General features: G+C 42.7%; 1 protein-coding gene across 1 annotated transcript in view; it reads left to right on the top strand.

The window, feature by feature from the left end:
* The first annotated feature begins 15,248 nt into the window (after nt 1-15,248).
* ccdc166 (coiled-coil domain containing 166) overlaps nt 15,249-19,503 on the top strand; it is a 38,063-nt gene continuing 33,808 nt past the window's right edge. The window contains exon 1 of the mRNA XM_028801486.2: nt 15,249-15,289. The gene's annotated coding sequence lies outside the window, so the exon portion shown is untranslated. The remainder of the gene's footprint in view (nt 15,290-19,503) is intronic.

Here is a 19,503-nt window from a genome sequence, read left to right as displayed (position 1 = left end):
TGGGGTGGTTACATGCTGACAAATGTACTCAGGCATAGAACAAACTGCTAGTGTCAGTACATCCTTATTCTTTTTTGTAACTCCACACATCCATGTCCACATTCTCATTTCACTTCTCCTGCACTTCCTTTACTGCCCATGTCTCAGCTCCGTACATTATTGCTGGTCTTATAACCTTTAACCTTTGCCTTAATTTTTCAATTATACGATACTCCTGATACCTTCTTCCAATTGTTCCATCCACACTGCACTCTATGAGTAATCTCTACATCAAACTTTCTATCACTGTCTACCACAGATCCTAGATATTTAAACATATCCACTCTTTTCAATTGCTCTCCCTGCAGGCTAACTTCTGAATCCTGGTCATCATTAAACCTCATATATTCTGTCTTCTTCCCATTCATATTAAATCCTCTATCTTCCAAAGCTCTTCTTCATTCTTTCAACTTCCTTTCCACTTTCTCTTTTCTGGTGTTACACAGCACAATGTCATCAGCAAAAAGCATGGACGGGGATATTGGTCTTTTATCCCATTAATCAATACATGCATAATCAGATCAAAGAGGAAAGGACTGGTACAGACCTATACTAACTGGGATCTTGTCTGATCTTGCACTGCTTATAACTCTAGTTTTCACTCCCTCATACATATCCTGGACAATCCTCACATGCATACTCTGGTACTCCTTTCTGTCTCATGCTCCTCCAGGCCTCTTGACGTAGCACTCTATCATAAACACCATATGCAAGCCTCTCTGTTTTTCTTGATGTCTCTCTCTCAGCTGTCTCAATTCAAATACTGCATCCGTTGTTCCTCTACCTGGCATAAAACCAAACTGATCCTCCTCTATGGTGGTCTCTTCTCTAAGCATTTCTCTATAACCTTTTCCCAAATGTTCATCATATGTGACATCAGCTTTATCCTTCTACAGTTTCCACAATCCTGAATATCTCCTTTTCCCTTATAAATGGATAGAATCGCACTCTTCCTGCACTCTTCTGGTATTCCCTCCTGTTCATAGATCTTCTACTTTAGATCCCACAACACATCTACTCCCTCTTCTCCTAAACTCTTCCACGTGCCTGCTGGTATTTCATCTGGTCTCATTTCCATTTTTTATTTTTTTCAGTGCCTCCTTTAACTCCTTCCTCAGTATTCCTGGTACTAGCTCATCATTTGGGACTCCATCTCCAATACTACCCTTGAATTTTCCACATTCAACAGCTTTTCAAAGTACCTTTTCCATCTGTTCTTGGTCCGGTCATGCTCATTCATGACCACACCCTGCTCACTAAAATCCATATTACTAACCGAGAATGCTAAACCGGATGGACGCAGGGACATCCGGCCATGGGCCGTAGCCGCAAAAAGACGTACTGCGCAGGCGCACCAAGAAATGAGGCGCCGCGAGAGTCGGACAAGACCACAGAAAAAAGGAGTGAGCACAGAAGAAAGGAGTCAAACGCAGGCGACGCACACAGCGCCACACGAGCAAAACACCCCCCCCCCCCCCCCACACACACACACAAGCAACGGGCGGGACACACACAAAGAGGACGATTTAATCCCATTGCACAAGAAACGGGACGCACACAAAGAGGAGGATTCAACAAGCCACAAGCACACAAAAAAAAGAAGCCGAGAGCACCACACAAAGCCCATTGGACACGAAACGAGACAGACTACGGACATAGCACACGAAACGTACACAAAAATGACGATTCAGACCCACGACCACAGTAACATAAATAACAAATGACACACAAAGCCCCATTTCTAAATGAACCGTCCGAATTAAACATACGTCATCTCAACACGTTCACAATATGCAGCATAGGTAGATCTCATTACAATGAGGCACTATTAACCGTTCAACCGCAGAAAAGGCTCCAGATTAACAGTGAGTGCGATCCTCCTTATTACTTATCCATATTTCTCACGCTCAAGAACAAACAAGTCATGAATTCACGATCACAGGTACAAAACGATATGGCTCGGATAACGGGACCAAACACAATTCACACTATGTAGCATAGGTGGATCTCATTACAATAAGGCACTATTAACCATTCAACCGCAGAAAAGGCTCCATATTAACAGTGAGTGCAATACTCCTTATTACTTATCCATATTTCTGGAAGAAAAAATGTCTCGGCTCCAAAAACGCAAAGCTCAACTAAAGCTTCTAACTAACGATGTACCTAAAAGTAAAAACTTTATGAACTGCATTAGATCCTACAATAGTTCATTTGCTTTTGCATCTACCGGAGTAAATATCAGGCCACCAAAAGGCAATGGCCCATACTGCTTTCGCATATGTGCACAAATGCTGCATCGCATTGGAACAGTGCACCCTGAAACAAATCAACAACGCAAATATGCACAAATCTACATCCTAGATCCACATGACGCAAGCTATCAATCAAAGTGCTGCATCGCAACAGTCACGGATTCAAAACGAAACACCTCCCGTCTCAGACATACGTTAACGGCAAGGAAGGCTACAACGGGCTTCTCACACAGCACAGGCAAATCGATTACAGCTCCAAAACAACACGTCCCAAATACTACACATGCAACAACGCGCCTCTCAAACGGCAAAACATACACCAGGAAAATTCATTCGGATTAATGAATGTCATTTGCAATCATTGTCATTCAGTTCACTTCCCTGAAGAAACAACTGGCAATACAAGTTATACATTTACACAAAAGGGTCAAAGTAGACTGCCTCCTTTACATTCATATCCTGAATATCTACAGAAGCTTCTAACTAACGACGTACCTGAAAGTGAAATCTTTATCAACTGCATTAAATCCTACAAATCGATATCCACTATGAACATTAACGGTGGCACTGCACGTGACATCCGTCTTGCGAAAATGTTAATTATTGATGAATGTACAATGGCATCCAGTCACTTACTCAACACCATTCATAAACTTATACAAATGTTTATGAATAATAATATTCGCTTTGGAGGAAAGGTACTTTTATGAGGAGGAGATTTTAAACAGTGCTTAGCTATTCTTCCACATGCCATGCGCTCAGCTATTGTTCAGTGCACCTTAAAATACGCAGACAATTGGCATTGCTTTCAAAAGATACAGTTAGTAAAAAAGATACGATGTCCAGAACCAGATCATAACAATTGCTTATTACAACTGGGAGATGGTACACTCACCAATACAGATGGACTTCACCCACATATTATTACAATTCCTCAAGCCTTTATCTGCGACGACTTAGTTACAGACAGATTTGGAACAGCAATCTCATTAGACCAAATGCCCCTTTTAACACAACGCACTATATTATGTCCAAAAAATATTAATGTGGAAAACATAAATACCCAAGTCATTGCATTACTTCCTGGAGAGACACAACTCTTTCTAAGCTCTGACAAACTTGACTCTGATCACAACAATAACCATCTTCATTGACATTACAAGTTATGACCTGGAATTACCTTTTACACTTAAACGGCGTGTACAAAGAAATTTTCCAATAAACCTTTACACTGTGCCACACACTTTATTGTTTGCTTTCTATTTGCATCATCTACACCTTCACACTATTCTATATCTCATTCATACATCACGCTCTTTGTCATTCCCAACACCAGGGGTTGGCGAGCAAAGCGAGCAGGGGGCAGAGCCCCCTAGTACTTTAAAAATACTTTATCTCACTAAAATCCTTCCCAGCCATGCTCCTAGCCTTCACTGTTCTTAAAGTCATTTTCTCTTCCTCTTTGGTCTGCAATTCTTCTTATATCTTCACCAAAGCCGATGCTTCCCGATTGGTACCATGACTTCTTTGCCTCCTTCTTAGCCTTTATCACATCCTGCACCTCTCAGTTCCACCACCTTGTCCCTTTATCCCCAGGTGGGCTCCTTCCTGTTGTCCTACCCAACACCTCTTTACCTGCTCTCTTAATACAACTTTGTTTTTCTTCTCCCACCATTACTCCACACTCTCAATTGATTGCACTTTATTTAAAACTTTCTCCCTAAACCTGTTCTTAAGCACTTCTTCTTTTAATCACCACCACTTTACTCTTGGTGTTACTTGCTCTGTTTTATTCTCTTGCTGATTCTGATCTCTCAATCCATCACCACCACTTTATGCTGCACTGTCACACTTTCCCCGTTTAGGACCTTACAATTCTTTATTTCTTTCAAATGAGCACATTTTAATCTGGGCTCTGTGGACTGAAAATCCACAGATTTAAACAGTGAGATATATTTTTGTAAAAACATTGTTTTACACTGCAAATTTTATACATAGTAAAGGGGTGTTGGTTTCATGAAAATTACTTGAGGCACGATGGCAAATTTAGGCTGACATTTTGTGCTGCCGACAGGTTAAAGTCTTAACTAGGAAGGCCTCACTGTTAGAGCTTGCAGTGCACCATTCAATGACTATGTCTCTATAATATGGCATTTTGTATGGAAAATCATCAAAGCAGTATTAATGTTTGCGATGCACTATCTATTGGAATAACAAATGCAATGTACAGTAATCCCTCGCTATATCGCGCTTCGACTTTTGCAGCTTCACTCTATCGCGGATTTTATATGTAAGCATATTTAAATATATATCGTGGATTTTTTGCTGGTTCGCGGATTTCTGCGGACAATGGGTCTTTTAATTTCTGGCACATGCTTCCTCAGTTGGTTTGTCCAGTTGATTTCATACAAGGGACGCTATTGGCAGATGGCTGAGAAGCTACCCAACCAGAACGCGTATTATGTAATAAATAAAACTCCTCAAATATATTGTGAGCACGGGGGCTGTTCGCACCCCTAGAGGACACGGCCGCTCCTCAAAAAAGCTGAAAGATTACCTTCATATTGCTCCCTTCTTTGCTGGGCTTACATGTGGCTGCTTTGTCAAGCGATATGCTTCCCGCACGGTGCTTCGCATACTTAAAAGATCAAACAGCACGTATTGATTTTTGATTGTTTGCTTTCCTCTCTCTCTCTCTCTCTCTCTCGCTCTGACGGAGGGGGTGTGAGCAGAGGGGCTGTTCGCATACTGGCCTAGAGGATACAGACGCTCCTCTAAAAAATGCTGAAAAATGCTTGCTCCCTTCCTCGCAGCTACTTTGCGGTGCTTCGCATACTTAAAAGCCAAACAGCCCTATTGATTTTTGACTGTTTGCTTTTTTCTCTCTCTCTCTCTCTCTGACACGCACTCCTTTGAAGAGGAAGATATGTTTGCATTCTTTTAATTGTGAGACAGAACTGTCATCTCTGTCTTGTCATGGAGCACAGTTTAAACTTTTGAAAAAGAGACAAATGTTTGTTTGCAGTGTTTGAATAACGTTCCTGTCTCTCTACAACCTCCTGTGTTTCTGCGCAAATCTGTGACCCAAGCACGACAATATAAAAATAACCATATAAACATATGGTTTCTACTTCGCGGATTTTCACCTTTCGCGGGGGGTTCTGGAACGCAACCCCCGCGATGGAGGAGGGATTACTGTATTTTATTAATAAAATGTGCGTGATGACAAAGACATTGTGTGTCTGTCCGGTTGCAGACAGACACAGCTACAGTGTAATTGTATTAAGGTGGATACATTACATTAGTAAAATAAAGTATACTAGCCAACCCGTGGCGTAGCATACGCCGAATAATTATGTATTGATGGGTGAACACTTTCTGAATGACACAGTTGTCCAAACAGAAGTGAAAATAAAATCGAGCCCAGTGCATTCTTTAACTGCATTCTCTGCCTTGTAACGCAGTGGTAGTGCTGCTGCTTTACAGTAAGGAGACTGTGGAAGATCTTGGGTTCACTTCCCGGTTCCTCCCTGTGTGGATAGTGCTTTGAATACTGAAAACACCGGTATATCAATGTAATGAAGTATTAATATTCTGATGCGTCCAGCGCTCACTCTCTCTCGCGCGCGCCTGTATGTGTGTCGCTCGCTCGCTCTCTCTTGCAGTGTTACCGCTTGTGCATATTAAATCTTGAAATCCTTCGAGTAACTAATTAACTAACACCCACCCACCCAGCTTGTGTGAAAAAAATGCTCCCGTTCTTTCATCATTTTGTTGCAGCCTATCAAAGACTTGCTGCCCCCAACTCCTCACCTGAGTCGCTGTCGTTTGTGCACCTCTGAGCCATGTTGTCCTTTCATTGTTCTTTGCGGTTACGGCTGCTTTTCTATATATATAATAATCCACCAAGTCACCCGACCATGGTAGTAGGAGGGGTGTGGGGTGCGTACACAGGGCAGGGACGTATTCAGAGGGAGCGTATGACCCGCACTCAGTGGGTATTCCTCGTTTGTGGGGAACAATTGCAAGCCCCGGTGGCCATTACGAATGGGGTTCAATGGCTTACCCACGCCTGTTGGCGCCGGGTAGACACACGTTGATCCATTCAGTGTACCGAGCGTGCAGTACCGGACATCACATACCTGTTAATGCTCAATCTCACGTGGCTGAAAGCCACTTGTCCCTCTAAGAAGTTGGACGCTTACCGCTTGGCGATCGCGTAACTATTAAGCAGGAGGGAGTCTCATTCGTTTTCGGAATTAACCAGACTAATCGCTCCACCAACTAAGTACGGCCATGCAACACCACGCACAGAATCGAGAAAGAGCTATCAATCTGTCAATCCTCTCCGTGTCCGGACAGGGTGAGGTTTCCCGTGTTGAGTCAAATTAAGCAAGATTTGTGTGTGGCGAGTTGTTGCATTCGAGCACATGAGCAGGCACTGTGAATGCCTTGAGGGCGTGGGTGGACGTGTGCCAGGGAATGATGAGTATCTATATATCTTCTTAGATATAGACAGCGTCTGATAGTTGTGATGGTTTTTCACTCCAGTACATTGCGGTGAATGCTGGTAACAGTCAAGCGGGCAGGCGTATTAGAGTTGGTGTTCTTAGAGTTGGTGGCCGTGTCTCTCTAGCGGTTCGAGTTCTTGGGCGGTGCTCTGTCGTTTGTATCCCACGGTCGGACGACTTGGTGGATTATATATGGAAATGCAGCTGAAACCAAAAAGAATAATGAAAAGTCAACGTGGCTCAGTGGTGCATGTGTACTGTAGCAGAGACGAAAGTGAGTTGTTCCGTCCGGGCACATGAGCAGGCACCGTGAATGCCTTGAGAGCGTGGGTAGGCGCGTGCTCGAGTTGGTGGGCTGGGCTTTGTGAGTTGACTGCTTTCAAAGCGCTGCGTGCTTTCATGGGTGTCTTGCTTGCTCTGGCGGCGGCTTAGTGAATTATATATATCGATACACAGCCTCTTCTTAGATGGTCCTGTTGCGTCCACCCTCGTTCTCGAAGCATACACACCGCCTGGTCATGGGCGGGGAAATGTCTTCCGTGTTCCTGCACGACCATTTAATAAGACGCATGTTTGTCGCAGATGCGAATTGCTGTATGTAGCGTGTAAAACAGTTTGCGATGGTGCACGCGGTCGTGCATCATAACCGAAAAGTCAACATGGCTCAGAGGTCCATGTGTACTCTAGCACAGATGAACATAAATGATGGCGTTTTTTCCGAGGCATCACGTCCGAGTTGGTGGGCGTGGCTCTGTGAGTTGTCGTCGTATCCAATGGTCTTAGAGTTGGTGGGCGTGGCTCCTTCCTGCATGCGCCATGGGTGTCTTACTTGTCGGCGACTTAGTGAATCCACGCCCCTTCCTGCGTGCTTTCATGGGTGTCTTGCTTTGCTCTGCGTGCATTCATGGGTGTCTTGGTGGCTCTGGCAGTGGCTTAGTGAATTATATATATAGATGCGCGTTTGATTCTAACAGTAATATTTGACATTCACGCAACATTTTTGCACACTAAAATGTAAAGTTAATAGCAAGCACTGCCGTGAAAAACATGAACAATACTTTGTTTTATAGAAAAAGATGGATTGAGTGTAAATTCCAAGTGGAATAGCAGTTGTGTATGCTATTTTTTTCATCCTGACGTACCTGTTTAATAATAACCGTCAGTTTTCCCTTGTTATCTTATCCAACTCCATGAAAGTCGTCTCTGCAGAATCTCTCATTTGCCCCTGCCTTTAACGTTACACTGAATCAGACTTTCACTTTGGTAAAACGAGTGAGCATGCAGGCTGCCGAAACAGTGCCCGGTCATCAGCTGCCGAATTACGAAGCAATGTGGACTGACAATCCGATAGCGCAAGACACTGATTGCTCAATGAAGGAGCCGAACCCGCGCTTCCCGTGACGTCACAGTGCCGCCAATGTTAAGTGCTCCATTGTCGTGCTTTCTTCCTAACTAGCCACCTGCGCCATAGCCTCCCAAATGTAGGCCGCGCGCGCTCGTCTGTCTCGTGTTTCTGTTTCCGTGTTCGGATTTCGGGCGTCTTTTCTGGCAGGGCATGTTTTGGCTGTTCAAAGTCTCAACGCGCGCCCAGAGGTAGTGACTAAGACAAGCAACCAGAGACAAAATGACGCTGGTTATTAGAAGCTCTAGGACCGTCCAGCGTGAATAAGGCGTGTCCTTGAGCACTGGTTCTTCTACTCACCCGCGTCACTGTGTACATTTCCCTGCCGTTTTGTATTTGCAGAGACAAATGGTCAGCTGGCATAGGTCAACAGCAATTTCATAGGGGTTATTGTTCATCGAAGTCCTGGTCAACCGTTCTAATGGTGTCTTGGTTATCCGAGTAGGCCTATGTGTATGTACAGGTAAGCATCAATGCTTTAACTGTTAATAACTTGCTGCAGGCCAAAGGTGGTGGTTTAATTGTTCTTTGCCTAGCTTATTGTGTGTCTGTGTTTAACTGTGGTTTTCAGCCAAACCTGTTCCCTTTAGGTCTCTCCGTATGTTGTGACTATATTCTCTTTGGCCCTGTTTGAAAATGAGACAGTTCACCTGCTCTAAACTGGGTTTGCTCCTCTGTCAAGTTGGCACACTGAATGTCTGTTCAATGTACTAAATAGGCTTTTGATCATAAGTCTTGGATCTGGGAGTGTTCATGAGAGATGTGCTGTGGTAGATGGTGAAACTTCTCTGTGGAGGGGGTTCCTCTATCAGCCAAGCAGAGTGTGAAGCCAACAACTGTTACTATGACTGTGGTAGCTGCACCAGTCCTTGGTACTATGCAAGTGGTCTGGTATGCAGTATGTGTGGTCTGTGGCTGAAGCTGGTCTTGCTGACTTTTCACTTCTCTTTTCAGTGACTGCACAGTCTGGATGGCCAGTTTGTGGTGTTTGAGAATGTCACGGTTCCTCTCCTGGATTTTCATTCGATCAAGTTTGTGGACATTTCACGTGGTTGCAACCCCCCAACCAGCCTGTCTAGCTTTCTTGTGCATCAGTTCCCACTTGGTGCCTGTGGTTCCGCTGCTAAGGTAATTGAATCTCTCGAGGAAAATCTCAGAGCTGCAGAGGTGTTCTGGTCAAAACCAGAGCAGATGACCTGGGGCAGATGCACGTTACCAAGCTAAAACAATTTTGCTAACAAGCATAGCACCATCGGCATATTGAATTATGACAGCCAGTTGGGCATGACATAAAATGTCGGTTGTCTCATTTACTTGCCATGCAAAAAAGGGTGCAATGGGAACTTATCCTTTGATTTCATCAACAACAGTGGCTGCAATAGTAGAAATCAAACCATTTTGAATGGAATTGGACATGCCAGAAAACACAGAAGATGACTAGAGGAGAATGCGAAGACAGAATCCTATTTGGATAATATTTCAGTGAATTATCTGTAGTTGGCAGATTCACTACCCTCATGTCCTCTGAATGCTAGATCTTGAAGTGACATCAAGTAGGTGGTTAAGAAAGCCCCCTGCTTTCTCCCTCCCCACTGTGTCATTGTCCTGACATTGAACTGCATCTGGCCCTGCAAGTAGTCCTCCAATGTTCTTTTAAAACTTGGGCATTGGTGGCAGGGTTGGCACTCCAGCCACCATAAAGACCATGCAGCTCTGAAACGGCAGACAGGACTCTTTTTTGCTCTCACTGGGAGTCGCTCTTCTACAGCCAGCCATAGGAAGGCTACTCGCCTTATGAAAGGGGGGGAGAAGGTGAAGCCCACAGGCGCGTCATCCCCAGAAGAGTCAAAGCCATTGGAGAGCCAGTGGGATCAGAACTGGTGTGATGCTCAGGCATTGCCCGCTGCTTATTAGCAAAATTGTTTTAGTGTCTGCTATGAGACGTACTCTGTATTTGTAAGAATGTTTCTTTGCTTTGTGAGGCCTGTTACTTTCTCAGTGAATAAGCCGTACAATGTTCTTTGCTATCTAAATTACAGTATTACAACTGTATCAAAACAGCATATTTTTAATAGCATTACATATTAATAGCTGCATTGTTTGGCCAGAATAAATCATTTCATCTGACGCGTATTTTGTCACTTCTGCCTTTTTCAAGTCCGGTGAATCCGTCTATTTTGGTTTTTAATCCTTTTTAAAATTGTTTTAGCATAAATATGCTATAAAGGATTTGTACCATGAATATGAGATTAAGTGATTTCTAGCTTTAATACTGTGCAGCTTAATATTAAAGCAAATCATGTTAAAAAGTTTGTGTTTCTGTCATAGATTTCTTAAACAAGGTCCAGCTGTCTGACATTTTATAAAATGATTAATCGACCCATGCATACCTAATATTGAAATAACTCAAAATTTCACATTTTATAAGTGACTGCTTTTGCTGTTATTACAGAGTTAACGTTATGAAGAATGCAGGAAGTGTTTACAATTTTGTTTTTTGGGGGGCTGGATGGGGGGGGGGGGCACTAGTCTGGGAGAGTCAAATGTTACAGTACTGTACACTCAGTGTTCAAAAAACATAGAGGGAGGAATTACTGCGAAAGTGGCCCCTTAGGGGCAAAAGATTTATGATAAAAATTACAATTTAACTACCATACAGAACTAAAAAGCAACACTTGGCATTGCTTATAATTCAAACATGGGGGAAAAAAACGCGTATTGTGGTGTAATTCCGTTTACATTCAGAAGGAAAAAAAGCTTAAAACGGCAACTGCACTTGCGTAATGGCACCGATCCATTGTAATGGGCGTCCATGTGTACCTCAGCCTGGAGTGCTATGGAGTAGGCTATGTGAACGCACCTCAGTAACCTGTGATGCAAGCCGAGGTAATGGCCCGTAGAACAGAGACACTGGCCCGTGCTACTCTCCCGTACGTCTCAGACACTGCAGTGCATCGGCACAATGTAACAGTACAGCACGCAATGTGCAAAGTGCAAGTAAAAATGTTAAGTGTTACAACGGCAACTGTGTCATTTGGGGTCCATACTGCACTTCAATAACCAGTAATGCAAGGTGAGGCAATGGCCCGTAGAACAAAGAAACTGGTTTGTGAGCGCGCACGCTATCACGTGCCACTGTCTTCTGCGTGCATGACACTGGCCCGGAAAACGTAACAATACAGAACACTTAATTCTCAAACCACCTCTCCAAATTATACTAGTTACCACTTTTTATTTTAGCTATAATCAATAAAAAGTCAAATGTGATTTAAGTAGAAAGCAAAGCATTTTTAGCACTATTTTAAATAATAAAACTATGCTGAATTATTGCAAACACTTCAAGACATTTGTTTTAAAATAACTTATTTTATCAATATATACCTTATTTTCAAATCAACTTAATCCAGTTCAGGGTGTTAAGCGGCAAATAGTTCTGGATAGGGTGCCAGTCCATCATTAAGTCGCACTCACGAATACAGGACAAGTTGGGAATAGTTAATGGACCTAACCATCTTAATTCAGAGCATCGTTTGCATTCGGTCATTTTTTTTTTTTCTTGTATTTTATTTTATATAGCACTTTTCACAGTAATAATTCCAACACTGCAACGATGAATAATTTACAAAGCAATTCACATTTGGGAATATGCTGGAAATCTGAGAACAGACTTCAAGTACAGGTTATTCCCATGTCAATAAAAAAGACATTACGTTTTCAATGGAGGGCGGGTCCTTTCTTCAGTGTGGCAATAGCTTTACTTTTTTTCGTACAGAGATTCACGCAGACGTTTCAGTAACTGAAAAGTATGCAGTCGTCCTGGCATCAAACGTATTCCTGCTAGTATTAGCAAAGAGTAAGGATTTACAGACAAAGGCGCTGATTTACCGGAGAACTGAACAGTAAATCTTGCGTATCAGACAGGAAGCCGCCTGGCTACAGTTTAGAAAAAACGGTGTTCACATAAAACGCTATTACTCTTGGTGCCCATCCATACCCTGGGGGGCAACTGCTTACAGGACGATGCGCGACTGACCTGTGCAGCTTGCTTTCTCCTGTCATAATCCCTGCGTTCACCGATAAACTGAACAAAACCAAAAATACCTTACTATATAGAAAGCGAAACTACGCCAGCATCACTTAGCAAAATACTCCAGAACTTCCAGTTTAACACTATGTTTTTGGGAAAGATATACTGTACTTACTTCCTCTGGTTTTGGCAACTGACTTAAATTTAAAAGTTCGAGCACCACCTGTTCACGACCCGGATTACCGCAATAGTCGTCGAAAATGAGGGACACGCTTTTAACAAAACGTACATTTTTTAGAACTAGCATACAATCACGTGATCATTCTTGTCGAAATGTGTGAAGCTATAGAGCCCACAGCCATTAGTGATGGGAACTCCGGCTCTTTTCAAAGCTTCGGCTCTTTTGGATCGGCTCCCTTTAAAGAGTATCACTTAGATGCTTATATTTTAGCCTAATTAAGCAATTATGAATGGTTTGTGTATAGCCTAAGCAATTTCTTATTCATTGTTTTCAGACATTACGTATTTTATGCATTTTTTCATTACAATAAATACACAGTTACTATTGTTTAACATTTTAATAAAAGCTTTAAATGAACAGCTTAACACAAAACCACAGCAAACAAATTAAAGGCCAAACTCAACAACAACACAACACTATGACTCTTTGAATAAAAGTTTTTAGGCCAGGTTGGCATTCAGAAATGCCAGATGCCTCTGCTTAGATGGGCTGATGCGATTTCTCCTCTCCGTGATTATTTGTCCTGTTTTTGAGAAGACTCTTTCTGAGGGGACCCATGTAGCGACAATGCAAAGTCTTCCTACCATTACCTTAACCAGGCGTGGGTAGACTGCAGCCTTGGCCTCCCACCAGCTCACTGGGTCTTCAGATCTTTCGATGAGGTGCTCCTCAAGATAGGACCTCAGCATCAGCTGTGGGATTTCTCCTTGCAGAGTCTCCTGTTGCTCTTTCGTCAAAGAGCCTCCACACAGCAGAAGCTTGTGGTTCCTGTGAACACGCCCCTGCTCCAATTTCTTCCTCTTGGCCCTCTGATGGAGGAGCAGACAGGCTGCTGGGGTTGCATCTTGCTGCTGCTGCACTTATTCTTTGAAATGCCTCATCCACAGCTCTGTTGTCATTAAATGCTACCTTTTTTTCCAGAGCAGTGGTTTCTGAAAGCACAGTGTTGTACTCCATCCTCAGATATATAGTTATGGAATAATTGTTTGGGACAAAGTTTTTCTGCTAGGGAGAACATACATGGGGTTTAAGGCCTGTACAAAAGTTGTAAATCTTCTGTCCTCCACAATGGAAAATGGTTAAAAGTCGCTAGCTATCATTTTGGCCAGCTCCTCAAAGACACTTATTTGTTTGTTTGGCGTCATTTGTTTTGGAATAAATGTGCTTATTTTGGTTTGAACTGAAGATCGTGTTATACCTGCAGTTTTCGGTAAAACAGTGGATGCTGCAGCAGAAGTACTTGGCTCTTTTCCAGGGTCAGTGGATGGCAGGAGAGAGGGCACGCTCTCCTCCAGTTGCACGGATGGGTGGGTGGTTCTTATATGTCTGTGCAGGTTTGTTGTTGACCCTGCTCTAACGGATATTTTCATATTACAAATTCTGCACTTAGCTTTGCAGTCTGCAATATCACTGAAATGCAGCCAGATGCTGCTTCTTTTTCGGCTTTCACTCAATTCTTCACTCTTCTTTTTTTCTTCACGATGCGCTTGCATTTAAATCTGGCTCCTCGTCTGTCGCAGCGACAGCCAGGTAGACAGAGCGTACCTGGCCTGTACCAACACTCGCTGTCTTCGGAGCGTCTGCCCCCCTTTCTTCTTTCACATAATGGTACGATCCTAGTCCGATGTGTAGTTCGTGAACGAGCCGGCATTATGAGGCAATGTTCTGTGTGCCCATATAAGTAAAGTCCCGCCCCTGCCGAATGGATTTTCAGCAGAGCTGAGCAGGAGCCGCTGAAGCTTCGGCTCTGCTCGACGGGCATCGGCTCCTCTCGTTCGCTTCAAAGCATCGGCTCTTAGAGCCGGCTCGTTCGCGAACGACACATCACTAACAGCCATCACTTGAATCGAAAGAGAGTCTGCTTTGAGCATTAAGTGACTGAAAGGCAGCGCGAGGACTAAATATTGTAAACCATCGGACTACAAAAAATAATGTCATAAAGGTGCACACGCTGAAGGAAAGATTTCGAAAAAAATACTAAGTATTACATACGTGACAATAACGCAACACCAAAATAATTAATGTACGCATGTCCACCTGAACCGCAAGTAAACATTAAGTGACTTCACTTCTGAAATCATCCGTTCTGAGATGTATACATATTCATATATTTAATTATGATAGAATGACTAATGTCATGTATTTGTAATGCAGTACACTACCGTAGCCTTTCTTTTCCTTTGATAAGAATGGATAAGCAGACAGCGCGTGCCTTTTTGTTTCTCGTCTTTATTGAATAACAACTAACAAAATGTGCAAGGCATTACCAATCAATATCACTAGGTGTCAACCCACAATCAGACATCAATAGCTGAACTGAAATGCACACTTATACTGATATACTGTATAACAACTAACACTTAAAAAATCAACAGAAGCGGTGAATATCAGAACAGGCCAGACAGAGAGAGAGAGGGGGGAGGGAGGAAGGTTAGGAGCACGCGCTAATACAACACATTGCCGCACCCACCATGAGAAACCAACTCAGGACCCCAGATTAGGACCCGAGTGCAGCCATGCAATGGGTGACACCTCAGCACCACACTATTTCAGTTGGCCAGAAACAGACACAAAACCGACAGAGTGTATGTGTACATTGAAAACAAGATATTTTAAAATTGTTTAGACAACTATTTCAACGACAGGTGCCTCCGAAATATCACCGCCCTCGCACTTTACGTCCCAGAAGTACTTATTGGAGACTCTCTACGGTCGGCTTTTCGGCGCCCTCTGATGACGTATACATTAAGCGTCAATTTTTGTAGCGTGGTTTCCGTGACGACGGGAACGCTTTACGCCTGCGACAGGTACCTGGTATGTTGTTTTGATTTGTTCTTCTTTTCATACAAAGTTCTAACTTTACAGGCGTTACGACTTTTATTTCTGAAAGGGGGTAGTAAACTGAGATTTGTTTCTGTTAAAGAACATTGTTATAAATATTAAGGAATACTTTAATAACCTCAAAGGTGCAAAAATCCATTTAGGGACACCCAATAGTCTCCTAAAGTACGGAAAAGTTTTTAGATAGATACCCAGGAACTTTTTTTTACAAACAAACGAAATTGTAATGTTACGGCAGCAGGCATAAAAAGCCACAAATATGCATATATAAATAATTATCTTAAGTATGCTAAGATACAAATACGGATACACATATATCAATAATTATAGCAAAGTTCTAGGTTTTTACTAAGTATAAAGCGATTGGAATTGCGTGTACTTATCCGTTTTAGACACGCTGAACCATTTCCTTTACTTAAATAGCTTTAATACGTCCATATTATACTAGTTCACCATCACTAAGTGTTAGAAATAAACCAGTGTTCAAATTTTCATTGTTATAAGCTTTGAGAAAAATAAAATAGATAATACTAAATACATGTTAATTATATTCATTATGGATGCCCAAAGTATAATCAAATTGCAGCTACAGAAAAAAGGGAGATATATTCATTCTGAAACACCCATTAATTAAGAGTTTTATTTTCAACTTGCTTATCCTTTTCTCTAGTTCATGAATTCACCTTTCCCATTACAAAATTATGGGAGCTGGAGCCTATCTGGCATTAGCCTCTGCAAAGCAGGTAACAACCCAAGATGAGACGCCAGGTTATTGCTGGGCACACACACTCACACAGTGACTTACCGGGCCTATTTAGAGACATCTGTTATTGAGATGTGGGAGGAAAATATGGTACTATGGGGTGGGGCTTATACAGTAATGTGACCCAGAATCTACACAATGGAAACGGTGAGATAGAAGTATTAGCCACTGTCCCACTGGCCACCCTAAAGCTGTCCACCTGTATTCTAGAAACTCAAAGAAGTCAAGGCAGTGCCAAGGGTCTGTGGGTATTAAAGTGAATTGAAGGTTGGGCTTTGTGTCATAAAAGAGATAATCTTCTGAAGTCTGCTGAATCCAATTCAGTGTCACAGGGGCCAGAGTCTAGCCCTGCAGAATGGTGTCTGTGTATTTCCAAAATTATAGTACATAAAACAGCAGTATTTACAGCTCCTTTCTATTGAAAATGGCTTGCAGCTCTGAGCCCAGATAGGTCATTATAGTTGTGCTGTGCACTCTTTATATCCAACCATAGTGGAGATAGCTATAGAAAGTGAGATAATGATTAAGAGTCTGTGATTGTTAAGGTGCCAGAAAGACAAGGCATAGTGTTAAGATGTCTGAATATTCACAAAGAAAGGACTTGACAAAACCGCTTTATCTACAGCCTTACATCAATTGACTCCTTTTCATTGAAAATGTGTAGCAACTCTGAGCTTTCAATAGTTGTGAAACTTCTGTAGTGACAAAGAACCACCACCTAGGATAACACTGCCCCTAGTGGTAGGTGTACTTAATACCTCTTTTGTTATACCTTATGAATAAGGCGATTTTATAAATACAATAACTAAAACTTAATTCCTTTTCAATTAATTATTTTATCACTCTCATGCTCTGAAGCAAGTACACTGTAACCTTCCGAGACATAATTATTAAAAAACAAATTATTTTTTAACTACTACATTCTTTAGCAATTCAGGGTCATTTGCTGAAACCTCTTGCTTCACTTCACAAGACCTGCTGTTAGAGATCAGTGTTACGGCATGACTAGACTTTGTGTTCAGAGCTCTCTTTGAGTGCGTCACAATGTCTCAGCCTTTTGTGATCCTGCTTTGTATATGTGCCCAGCTCCTATGTGTCGTGAATAATTTGGGTCCTGTACATTTAGGCAGTCTGCATTTTTTGCATGACTTTGGTTTGCCAGCTGTGTTAGTATTCTGAATTGTCACTGTCCTTTGTAATTTCTTTACTCGGTGAATTTTTTGAGGTGTTATGGCATGGGGTGCATTTGGTAGAAGTAAGTCTGGACTTGAGGGACTCTGAAATCCCTTCTCTGTATTGAAATTACTTTACATGGGTATTCCTTGATGTGCATAGCTTTCTGTAAGGTCAGGTCAGGTTGGAGAGCATGCATTGGTACAGCTCATTGCCGCACCCACCACATGACGAAACAGCTCGGGATCCTGGTTGGCAACCCCCCAGGCAGACACTCGGTCCAGTCTCACCCTCTGGAAATGACCATCTATCTGCCACAGTCCGGTGTTACGTGGGCGACCCCTTGGCCTGGTCCAGCCACTTGGGTCTTCAACAATGATGATCTTACGAGCCGGATCACCCTCGGGGAATCACGCCACATGGGCGTAGTGCCCTTACTGACACTCCGTCACAATGCAGGTAATGTGCCTCATTTGGGACTCCATGAGTAACCATTCATTCGACACAAAGTCAAACCAGCAGTACCCAAGGATTCTCTGAAGAGACGCAGTACTGAAAGAGTCCAGTCTTCATCTCAGGTCACTGGATTGCGTCCATGTTTCACAATCTTATAGCAAGCACCAGGACTCTAAAGACTCGGACCTTCATCCTTTTGCATAGATATCAGGAGCACCACACACAATATGCAATATGTGACCCCCCATGCTCTCCCAATCCATCTACTGACTTCATAGGAAGAGTCACCAGAGACATGAATGTCACTGCCAAGGTAAGTAAACCTCTCAACAAGGTCGACACTCTCTCCGCAGACAGACACACTCCTAAGAGGTCACTAAAGGCCTGGATTTCAGTTTTTATCCAGGACACTCGCAAGCCCAGACATTCACACTCCTCGCTCAGTCTCTCAAACGCCCCGATCAGAGCCTCCATTAACTACACGAAGATCACAGCATCGTCGGCAAAGTCAAGACCCCAGCCACTGGACCCCACGACCTTGCCTAGTCCATGCAAGTATTGAACAGAGTAGGAGCAAGAACACACCCCTGACAAACTTCGGATCTGTGCTGGGTATGACATTAAGCTACATCCAACCCTGCAAGTAGTCCTCCAACTTGTAGGGAAATCATGGAGGTTGATGGCAGGATTGGCACTCCAGCCACCATTTAAAATAACAAAAGAAAACCACGCAGGTCTGAGATGACAGAAAGGACTCCTTTCTGCTGTCCACAGGAGTAGCTCAGCTGCGCATTATGAAGGGGATGGGGGGAAGCCCTCGGGACACCCTTCCCCAGAAAAGTCAAAACCGCCAGACAGCCAATGGGGTCAGGCCTGTCGGGGATCAGAAGTGGTGTGGTGCTGAGGTGGCACCCGCTGCACATCAGCACTCGGGTCCTAATTTGACAACTTGTCTCTCTGGCATGATGATCATCTTCCATTCTGTAAATGTTCTTTGAAATGTTAACATCACATTCAGCTTTGTTTGATATGCAGAGGAGGAAGGTGCACTTTCTTAGCGTCAACAAGTGAACTGTTTACCACATTTACCTGAAATAAGTGAGGCTTTTTATTTATTTTTTTTTGGGTCCTTTTTGTTTACAAAAGAACACAGCTAATCACACCTGTGGTGATTTAAAATGAACCTCAGTATGCTGTAGATGTTTTATTTACTGTACGTGTTATCGCTTGTTATGGGTTTGTGCACTAACAGCTTTTGATTGCATTGATCGTTCTTTTTTATTCTGTTGGATGCACTTTGTGATGTGCCTGGGTCATACATGACCAAAATATTTTATTTTATTTCAAATGGGAAATAAGTGTTAGTGCACAGTATTAGCAATATTTTTTTGTTTTTATGCACTTTGAGAGGTTCCAAGGTCAGATATGACCAACATCTATGTTTGTTTTTTATTTCAAAATTGGGGGGAACAAATATTGCTACTACTTCAGATTCTGCTCAGTTCTGGGTTTTCTATTTATTTTTATCCATTTTTGATGTGCCTGTGTCAGATGTGACCAAATGTAAAAGGGAAACAATGAATAAACCTTACTTGAATAGCTGATCTAGAGGATACAATTCTCAAAGAGAATAACTTGTACAATAAAATTCTTATTTGCAGGTGTCCTACAGACTAGTGGCAGTAGGAGAATACCAGCAACATAAAATGAACACAAAAGCCGATAGTGAGGACACATCTTCTATTAAAAATAACACCAGATAATAACTCTTGCCTGAAGAAGGGGCCTGAGTTGC

This window comes from Erpetoichthys calabaricus, chromosome 5 (assembly GCF_900747795.2).
Source record: "Erpetoichthys calabaricus chromosome 5, fErpCal1.3, whole genome shotgun sequence".
NCBI lineage: Eukaryota > Metazoa > Chordata > Cladistia > Polypteriformes > Polypteridae > Erpetoichthys > Erpetoichthys calabaricus.
This window is presented reverse-complemented; position numbering and strand designations above follow the sequence as displayed.